The sequence below is a fragment of the Lycium barbarum genome, chromosome 5, assembly GCF_019175385.1.
Source record: "Lycium barbarum isolate Lr01 chromosome 5, ASM1917538v2, whole genome shotgun sequence".
Taxonomy (NCBI): domain Eukaryota; kingdom Viridiplantae; phylum Streptophyta; class Magnoliopsida; order Solanales; family Solanaceae; genus Lycium; species Lycium barbarum.
Window position 1 is genome coordinate 122,720,333 of NC_083341.1, and position 10,859 is coordinate 122,731,191.

Sequence of the window (10,859 nt, forward strand, 5' to 3'; positions counted from 1 at the left end):
TTCTAAACCAACATTTTATAAAAGGAGTCATGTAACTAAAATAATATTTGTAGAGGAGCGGCTAAACGTACATTATTGAATATATTTTTTCAAGAGGAAACAAACGTCCAAGCTTCTTAATTAGGATGCTTTCTCTACAACTACGATATATATTAACTACTTCACTTCCATGTACATGAAAATTTCAACTTGAAGGGCCAACTAGTCGTCGAAATGTCTAATAGACAACTTATATTACTTCAATTTTATGCCCAAGAAAGATTAGCAAATCACTCTTAGTGTTGCTAAGTATGATTCTCTAGAATTCACTATCACTTGAGATCTGAGATTAATGTCATACTTAGTAAATGATATGATCAATACCTTACTCTTTCAATCTTATTTCCATTTGGAAAGCTATCAGTCTTCTTATAGGCGAACGTGTTTTTTAAAAATAATTAGCCAAATACAATAAGCTATTCTCCAAAACTAGTTTTTGCAAATTAAAGCATTTCTAACAAAAAACACTTTTGAAAATAAACAAATTTTGAAAGTTTGGCCAAATAGGCTATAAGTAGATTTTAAATGCTTGGCCAATAGATTTTAGCATTTCTACATTTTCTTAAGTTGTTTCTTTACTTTTTGTTAAAATCGAGACAGAGATGAGAATTTAGAGAGACAAGAATAATGGGAGAATACTTTCTACTTTGTATTCATCATAATGACCTCCTTATATAGAAGTAAGATCTTCCTTCTCTTAGTCTAACTAGTTTTAACGTACGTGCGTTGCACGTGTCTTTCACGTCAATCAATAATATATTGCATATCAGAAGATCGAATTATGTAAAATAATAGTTGACGTTAAAATAGATATAACATTCATTTAAATGAACAAAAATTAATGTTAGTACATAAATGTGACAATTAAATAAAAAAATTAATTGTCTTCATAGACGATTTTCTTGGTGTATGTTCCTTTTTGTCACTTCGATTACTTTATCATGGAGGACATCAATATTCATCTCAAGATTACAATATATAATTAGCTATGTGAGAAAATATGTTGTAACAATTGTACAGTCCAACACTAAGAATTGTTTGAAGATGCATTTTACTTCAAAATCAACCTGAATAAAAAACAAATTTATTTTTAAGTTGGTCAATTGATGAATTAGCATGAAGACACAAGATTAATATCTGACAACCACGCTTAAAACTAATTTTAATACCGCAAGGGCATTAGTATCTTTACTGTAGCCCCACAATTCAAACCATTTTTTTTGGCTTGGGGGGGGGGGGGGGGGGGGGGGTGTGGGGGAGTTTGCATCAACCACACCTTCCAACTAATACTCTTAAAGAGTTTATGATGAAAATGTGGAATGGTGGCTTCTTCTATAAAAGTGCTCAACTCCTCCTAAATGTATTTATTTTTTAAAATTTTAAATCCATCAACAAAAAGAATTAGATTACCATTTAAGTCTAAATGTCTTTTAATTCTAATATTTTTTTCATGTTGACCTAGGTCTGATTTCATTAAATTTTAATCCCATTCAATCGGCATCAGTTGCCTTCTTAATGTATTTTCTTTTCTTTTCTAGTATATACCAACATAATAAAATTATTAAAAGTTTCAATTTGATGTGGAAAGATATAAAGTCTCTAAATCTTACACCGCCGTTAAGAATTGCAAATATTTTGGAGCTATAGTCCATAAGAGCTCAAATTAACTCACTAAGAATAACAAGAGTATACATAGAGCTAACATAATGGCAAAAATAACGACCATCGAGTAATAAGAATATACAATCTTATCATGGTTCTTTGGGTTCCTAACACGCACTATGATGCATAGTACCACCAAGCAAGCAGCTTGTAAAGTGAAACATAAAGCTAACATCTTCTGTTTTGCGAACACAACATTCAATATCTACAATCTACATTCTTCCTTCTGCTCCGCTATAGAACTTGAAATCTAAAGCATTGCATCAACCAACTAACTACGTCCATATATAAGGAATAAGACTCCTAGTCCTAGAGCTGTAAAGTATGAAATCAAAAAAAAAATCTTGCTGATTCATAAAAAGATCTAAAAGGACTCTTTGTCCTACTCGGACTCCAATCGGTTTGTTTACTAAATATGCCCAGGAAATTCAGAAAAATTGCATTGTTAAAATAACAAAGGAAGAGAAGCAGCAGTAGACATTGAGAATTGAAATGCATAAATGGAATTAATCTTTGGATTTAAGAGAGAATTTATGTGATTAAGAAAATGAATTACATATTCCGTGCATGTAACACTGTTGATTAAAAAACCTAAATACAATGTAATATGACAATTACTCAAAAGATATTACAGATAAATCAAGCATGGAACATGAACACCAAAATCTCAATAAATTAGCCATTATTACACAAAAGCAGAAAAATCAATATGTTTTACAAAATACAATTTAAAAAATGCAATTTAAACTTTCCTTTTAGAACTCTGAAGCAAACATCAGTCTTTCACAATGCAAAAGATTAAGAGAAAATTTTCAAAGGCTGGCTGCAATTAGGATTAAATACTTGACATGACTTTATTAAAATAAAAAAGGAAGCAGAAATTGAGAATTGAGATGCATACATGGAATTAATCTTTGAATTTAAGAAAGAATTTATGTGATTAAGAAAAAAATTTCCTTAAGCGGGATTGATATTACGTGCATGTAACAATAGTTGATGAGAAAAAACCTATGAACAAGCAATACGACAATTAGTCGAAAGATATTACAATCGAATCAATCGTGCAACCTGACGATCATTATTCCAATGGATTAGCCTTGAGTAATCGATTTAGCATTAGAAGTATCTATATCCATTGTAAGACAAAGCTATGCCAGATTTTCTCTGCAACATACCATAAAAAAATTAAAAAAAAAATAAAAAAAAAAACAAATCAGAATAAGAACAAAAATTTAAAGATTTTAAAGTGAAAACAATAAATCATAAGTTAGACAATCTGCAAGCATGGATTAACAAATATTTCTCATCAAACATGATTAAGAGACAAAAACCCAAAGAAATTAGGAGGCTGAGAGCATATTTATTAGGCATGATAGACAATTATTAGGGTTAAAGAAATAAACTCAATTTCAGAATACCGTACAAAATTAATGTAAATGGCATAGGATTTTATAGAAAATAAATCTTACTTGATTTAAAATCCTAAATCTTAGGACTTCTTATATAGTTCAAATAGCAAAGATTTAATATAATATTTTAGATTATTTAAAATTTTAAATATTAGGGAAAATAGTAAATGACAATTTTGTCTATTGCAGAGTCTTTTAATGAAGGGCAAAAAGTTCAATCAACATTTCTAAGGCCCTTCGTGCTTTTAATAAAGTATAGATAAGGAAGCTCTATTCTAATAGACCTATAATTCCTAGTCTAATAACGTAACCCTATTCAAATAGAACTACAATTCGTATATTACCATAATTACAATTCTACCATAAATAAACTATTATATATACTCTCAATACCCCACCTAAAGTTGGAGCATGAGGGTCTCGAATGCCCAACTTGCCAAGTAAATATTCATGCTGTGACTTTTCCAAAGCTTTTGTAAACACATCTGCCGATTGTTCGCTGGTTGACACATGACTGGGGAATATTATACCGGATTGGAGTGCATCCCGGACATAGTGACAATCAACTTCTATATATTTAGTCCGTTCATGAAACACCGCATTTCGTGCAATGTACAAAGCTTCTTAACTGTCACACTACATTTTAATCGGAGACTTGTGTTCAACGCCCAAACTGTGCAAAATTCCCTTTAACCATTTCAATTCACAAATGGCCATTGCTATCGATCGGTATTCAGCCTTCGTTGACGAGCGGGAGATGATGTGTTGCTCTTGGTTTTCCATGACACAGGTGAATTTCGGAGGGAGATAAACCAACCTGTAAGTGATTTTCGTCAACGGACATCTGGCCTAGTCCAAATCACAACATCCATACAACTGGAGATCACAATCTTTGTTACGGTTCACTTTTACGTAAGGCATAAAAAGTATTAAGAGGTTGTGGACTTTATTAGATTTTATGTTTTTTTTAGAGCCGTCACCTAATTTATAAGGGAAGTTGGGAAAACCAAGTAGAAAAGGGGTTTATCAAACAAGAGAAAAATCCTTTTAAACCAGAGTTCGAGGTACGGGTTCTGGTGATCCCCTAGGGAAGGTTTTAAGCACCCTAATATTAAGGATCTATAGAATACGGTTGACCTACAAGCTTCAATGTGTGATTATTATAATTATTTGCTTAAAAGGGTTTATTTCCTTGTATAAATTGTCATGGCATATCATACTCATGTCTTGGTAAAAAAATTATTTAAAGACAAAAGAGTTGGATTTTTTATTAAAAATGTGTATAAAGTATTAAAATCATTCCATTTCTGAACCAAGACGCACCTAAGATTACTCTTAAGTAGAGTCCAAATTAATGTGGTTCAAATGTTTATGCTTTTAACCCTTTATAATTTTCATGGAAAAAAGGTTTAAGTGAGTTTCCTTTGTAAATATGCCATGGTTTTTATACAACTATGAAAAGGGTTTTGCATTTTTATTTATCATTTGTCCCATTTTAGGTCGACCAATATCCTGCAAAATTTTGAGGATATGGGGGCTAACATGAAGAAAATTTTGAATAGTGACAAAGAGTCAAGTGCCATACTTGAGAATCAGGAGCTGATAATAGGGTTAATAATAGAAGAAATTTGGGAGTTAGGATGCCTTCCATTCAAATCCTTTGAGGAGAATGGGGAGGATTTTTTTACTAATTGTTTGTTTAATTTGTGCAGGCTTAGAAGATAATACAAAGAGAGCTACTCACAAGCAGTTTCTAGTCAGTGGTATAATTCTGGCAATGACATTCAGAAAGTGCAGTTAGGGCTCAAGTTTAGGACTAGTATTTTGGAAGTGTATCTTATTTGAGGTATTAGCTTCATATGATGCTCATTCAAATGGATATATCGTCAATGTACTGGGACTAAACACATGGAATACTACCTTTAATCATGAATACCAATCTGGAATACTACCTTTAATCATGAATACCAATCACAAGTACGATACATGCTACATCAAAGTGTTTGTATGTGCTCAAAGTTTACATGGATAATCATACTTGGGACACAAGTTGGGGACACAAAACATGGCACAGATTGTTTCAACATTTGAGGGCAAGTGAAGGACACAACAACAACAACAATAACTCAGGAAAGGCAACAAAAGCTTGTCATTACAGCTGATCGAAGAACATTCAAGTGAAACCTCATACATGAAATAACAAGTTGGAAGTAACGATATTTTGCAACAAACAACATTACCTGGGAGGGTTGGTCTTCAGAAGTACACAAATAAACATTTAGTGGTTATCAATGTCCATTGCTCAGATGTGTACATGCAGCACAAAATAGGACCAAATAATTACTTTACTGTGGAGAAAGTATAAGAACAAGCTGAGATGATGAACAAAGGAACTTACCATGAAATTGAAGGTATTTGCAGAGATGATGAAGGAATCAGATCCATTTAGAGAAGAAGATGACTTTTCTCAGCTGGTTTCATCATTTTCCAAATTTCAAAGCCAACACAGGAGCATTCAACAGGCAAATAAAAAACTAAGGCAATACAGAGATAGGGGACGTTCCCTTCTTCAGCTCAACATCATTAGAAGGGATTTCGTAGTTCAACATCATCGGACTGTGGCCGGAGTTTCTAGAGAGAGAAGAAGAGAAGAGAGAGAAACGACTGAGAAAATAGGGCAACAATTTTCTGATATAAGTGTTATGCCCTATTTTTAACGGATTAAAACTAGTTCACAACTTATGACTATGTTTCCTCTGGTTTTGAAATATTAGGAAATATTAGGAAACCATTTGTAAAAATGTAAACTCCATTTTTTAGTCTTTGAAACGTGTGAGGTTCTAGGTAAGTGTTTTATTTACCCCGAGGGGAAGGTGTTAAGCATCCCTCAGAGCGTATCCGAAGACAGTCTTTAAACTTAGTTTAATTAACACTAGAGCGGGATTATTTAATTATTTCTTATTTATTATCACCTATTTAAAGAATTGCAGAAAAAGAAACTACTCTTTCAAAACTATTTGTATAAAAAAAAAAGGCTTTTTTAAAGTAAATATAATGATGTGAGTAAATGCATATTTATAAAGGAAGTAGTTAATGCTAATGTATGCATGAGGAAAATATGTGTGACATTTATTTTATATAAGAATAATATGTATAATATAGAATAAGGAGGGATATATTTTTTATAAGAAAATAATGTATACATGTAATATGTAAAAGAATTAGATAGTATATGTGATATATGTATATGAAAATGGTACATGTGTATGTTTACTGTAGAGGCAGTAGTTAGTATACATGAGATGTAAACATATACGTATATATTCATGATGTATTTTTGTATACAATAGTACAAAATGGGAGGATTAGGAATGCATATTTTTTAGAAAATAATGTATATGTGCGATATTTACATCCTATGAAAAACTGTATATAATGGTTCAAAAATAGCTATTTTGTGATATGGAAATAATATATATATACACATAATGAAAAGATAATTAAAGGAATTACTGAAAATAAGATAGTATATATATGTATGCGTGTATATAAAATGGAATATTTACCTTATAGCTCTCGAAAAATGGCTCGAGCCACTATACTTCGGCTCTAATATAATTTCTTCATTTAAACTTGAAGAATTAGGCATGTTCCATGGGTTTGTATTATAGCAATTTTGGAAAACAAAAAAAGAGTCCGAGTCTCATGTTAGATCACTTAGGCCCCTAGATTAAATTTACTAGAAAGAACGCTGCCCAATCTTCACTCTGTTCAACCTTCTGAAAATCTGCATTGTTAAACTTATCTTTTGGGAATCACAAAGAGTCTAAAAAATGTTAGTAGCCATAGGCTTGTGAAGAAATCAGATTTGTTACTTCTTTATGAAATCAAGTGTGGCTTAGATACATAACTCAGAACAGTTGCCTCGTAAAAAGAACTTCAACTTATTTCTTTGTGGAAGATCATTTGAATCTTGGAAATATACTAAGAGACAATCACTTAAAACGATTAGTGAAACGTCTTTCACTGTAAATCGGGATCGGTGTCTAAAAAGGGAAGGGAAGCAAATGACTAAATTCACCATCATACTTAACTATTTTTCCGTAAGTTCCTACACAAGCGAGAAAAAAATGTGCTACAAATACAATCCATAAAAAATGTTAGTCAAGAATATAAACATGTATATATATGATAACACAAAGACACAAAATTTAAAGAGAGGAAGGAAGACAGGGACGCTTGACACGAACGAAGAATGTTAGACACGAGCAAATAAATCTACTGCTGCCTGCTCCTATGACCTGGGCAGAATTAGAGTTGAGCCACAACTCCAACAAACTCCCATGGTGTTCATGTGAAAAGAAAGAAAAGAAAAGGATTAGGTACAAATCTCAATGATCAGTAACATCAAAAACTTAACTGAACGTCATATAATCTAGAAGAAAGCGTACAATCATAGGAACTTGGAAACAGATACTTCTAAATGAAAGATGAATTCAATTAGTAACCTCAAATAAATTAAACAAATCTTGTGCGCTTCCTTTAACTTTCGAAACATGGAGCTACAATATTATACTTGTCACTAATGTTATGCAGCAAACAAACTTAAATGCTCAAGTAAGAACAACTCATAAATCTTTGTATGGTTTGGTAAGATACACCAAAAATTATCTAGTTATAGTAGTTCACAAGGAAAAAATACAACCAGAATGCTAACAAGGAATTTAAAGTCTGAACTTCAAGGAAGTTGTTAAAGAGTTAATCATATTCTGGAAAAAATACTTAACCAAACAAAACTCTTAACAGCCTTAGTAGCCTTAGCAAATCTCAATGGTAATTTTTAACATACTTTACAAGCCCATGTTATTAGCCAACTTCCAAAAAAACAAAAAACATTAGAAGAATAAACAGTCGTCAACAAACTCGACAAATTTTGAATCCTTGTAACTTGTTACCTCGGAAAGGGCTTGCTAACAATGAAAAAAAAATACTAAGCATACAGAAGACTATTTGTTTGAAGAATAGACAAACCAAATCTACCCACATGTTGTTCCTCCCATAAAACTAATAATAACATTCCTAGCGACTTGAATAGAACAGAACCAAAGAGGATGGTTCAGATCATAGAAAAGGTGTTTGACAGAAACTATTTACTGTTTCGTAACAAAATCTCACATTTTATCTTACGACACAGCGTAACACTAATTCAAGATAAGTCTTTTCAGACTCAGGTAATACATAAAAATTTATATGCTTTGATATTCTTTGTCAAAAAAAAAAAAAAAAAAGGGGGGGGGGGGGGGGGGGGGGTATACAAGAGAAAACAAAACAGCGACAAAGCTTCAAACAAATTTTTCATGATATGTTCTTATACATTTAAATAGCAGACAACCTACTGCCCTATAATGCATTTTTTATGTTTCCGTGTCATAAAATCCCAAACTGAATTATTTGAATCTTAAAGGAAGCAAGTTTTTCTATTAAAACATAAAGCTCAATGGCACCATACAAGCAATCATAGAGTGTAAATCCATAATATGCCCTGACTACTTAACAGATACTAATCAGTTTCAAACCAAACTAATGTACATTTATTTATTTATTTTGAGCGTTATGGCTAAACAATCCCTTCAGAGTGCTGCTAACAGCCTTTCATAGAAATATCTAGGTTAATCATGATAATTTTTCGTCCAAAAAGTTCATTGTAGTAAAACAATCACTCTTTCAAATACTCATATATTTTGACAGTCAAAAGCATAGAAACCAATAAAACATGCTTATAACAGTAAGTTAAACAAGCAAGAGGCAGTTCATATATTTAGATATTCGTTTGTGAAATAACGATACAAAAAAGAAGGTTAACTACTTAGTTAGATGGAAAATAAGAACAACTTGCGGAAACAGGAAAGTTAGCCAAGCGACGAAGTTATTCACATGATCGATAGATTTAATTTCACGAATCATTACCTTTTCCTTTAATCAAGATAAGTAGCTTTGTTGTCTAACCAAAATAGCAACTCTCTTTTTTTAATCAAAATAGTATCCTTTTTCTCTAACCAAAATAGTAACTTTCTCTTCTTCTTTTTTTTCCAATCAAAATAGTAACTTTTTCCTCTCAAGTCATAAGATACCATAGAATATTTATACATCGATTTCAAGAAAGGTTCATGGCGAAATAGTCCCCCCAAGAAAAATAGAATTTACACGAGCAACATGTTAATCGCACATCCGACAAGTTGAACGACCGAAGCTATTTTTCTTACGATTTTTCAGAACCAATAATATGAAGAAAGAAAAAATGAATTCATTAATCACCCAAGCAGAAGTTAAGCTCAACAAAGTCACTTCAATTAGTTACATATTCCTATATACATCTTCGACCAATACATCATATGAACAAGACCAAGAAAGTGCATTCTTATTCTTATTCAAGTCACCAGAAAAACCTTAGCTACACTGTATAAGTGCCCAAAAAAAAAGTAAATCGCAACAGCCCCTCAAGATTAAAGAAAACTAATTTAAAGCAAGACGACATCACTGTTCACATGTTCTTCAAGCTAAATTATCATTCTTTCTAAGTATAATAGCTTGTATTAACCATTTCGTCACATATTCAGAGCACACAGAGCAACAAACAGATTTAAATAGGTCGAGATGAATAAACGACTCGACGACTACATTTTACTTCTAAGGAATTAAAGACGAAGAGAAAACGAGTGTGATTACCTTCTTCGGGACAGCGAACTGAGGCTAGTGTAGTTGTCGAGTCTCCGAATCCGCTTTAAGCAATCCTTGCTTAGCCGAGAACAACCAAAATAATACAGCTAAAAAGAACTTAGAGTTAAAACAGGATTTTCTGAGAACTAACTACGGATTTTATAGTTATGAAGACTTATGAAAAAAGAAAGGGATTCTCTAATTCAGCTTTAGAGTTAAAATAAAAGTTTTCTCTCCAATTCTCTATCCCTTTCAATATCCTAAAACGAGCTCTATTTATAACCAAAGGATGGGGTTAATAGCTCCCTCAAAAAGCTGAATTTGAATTTTGAAAGAAGAAAAAAAAGGGAAATCTCTAATGGCTGGAAAAAGATAAAATTATGGTCAGAAGGAAAAGAATCACCTTTTCAGATAAGATTTGATGGCTGTGGATTTGTTGGGACTCCGAATCTAGTGGATTCGCGGGTCTGATAGCCGACGAGACTTTACCCACCGGGTCGAATAAGAGTCGAGCTTGAAACCGGCGGTTCATTGCACTCCTCTTCCACAGAGGTTGATGATCTCCTATCGGCTCTGTCACCACGTCAATCAAAGGGGGAAAAGACGTGGTAGCAGTGGAGGCGGCTATTGCTTCAAACCAACGAACTTAAGGGTTTTCGGTTGAAGAGAGAGTGGGGTGTTTGGTTCTGTGGTCTGATGGATGCGGTGATGGTGACGTGACGTGATCGAAGTGACGGCGATTTTGGCTAGGGGTGAGTTAGGGTTACGCTTGGTTGAAGAGGAGTGTAGGGGCCGTTTGGTTAGATGAAATGGTTACTGATTTAGGGACTTAGGGGATTTTTTTTAGTTTAGGTGGATTTGGGCCGGGTCGGTGGGGTTTTGGGCTGGGGCGTTTGGATTGGCAATAGGGGGTTTGGCCTAATATTTGTGAATTAAAATAGTCCAAATATAGTAGAGTAAAATCCGAATTTTCTCGTTCTTTTTTTTTTCATAAAATTTAATAAAAATATAATTCTTCGTCCTAATTATTTC

At 32.8% G+C, this 10,859-nt stretch overlaps 1 long non-coding RNA gene across 3 annotated transcripts; it reads right to left on the minus strand.

Moving 5' to 3' along the window:
• Positions 1-2,395: 2,395 nt before the first annotated feature.
• LOC132641340 (uncharacterized) lies at positions 2,396-10,656 on the minus strand. 3 transcript variants are annotated; one of them, XR_009582819.1, is made up of 4 exons: positions 10,231-10,647; positions 5,351-9,934; positions 3,509-3,927; positions 2,396-2,865 (listed from the first exon to the last, which is right to left on the minus strand). It is a non-coding gene; the product is annotated as an uncharacterized LOC132641340 (long non-coding RNA). The 3 variants fall into 3 exon arrangements; XR_009582820.1 differs by lacking the exon at positions 2,396-2,865 and having other exon boundaries at positions 3,509-3,959; XR_009582818.1 differs by lacking the exon at positions 2,396-2,865 and having other exon boundaries at positions 5,351-10,656.
• Between the last annotated feature and the right edge of the window lie 203 nt (positions 10,657-10,859).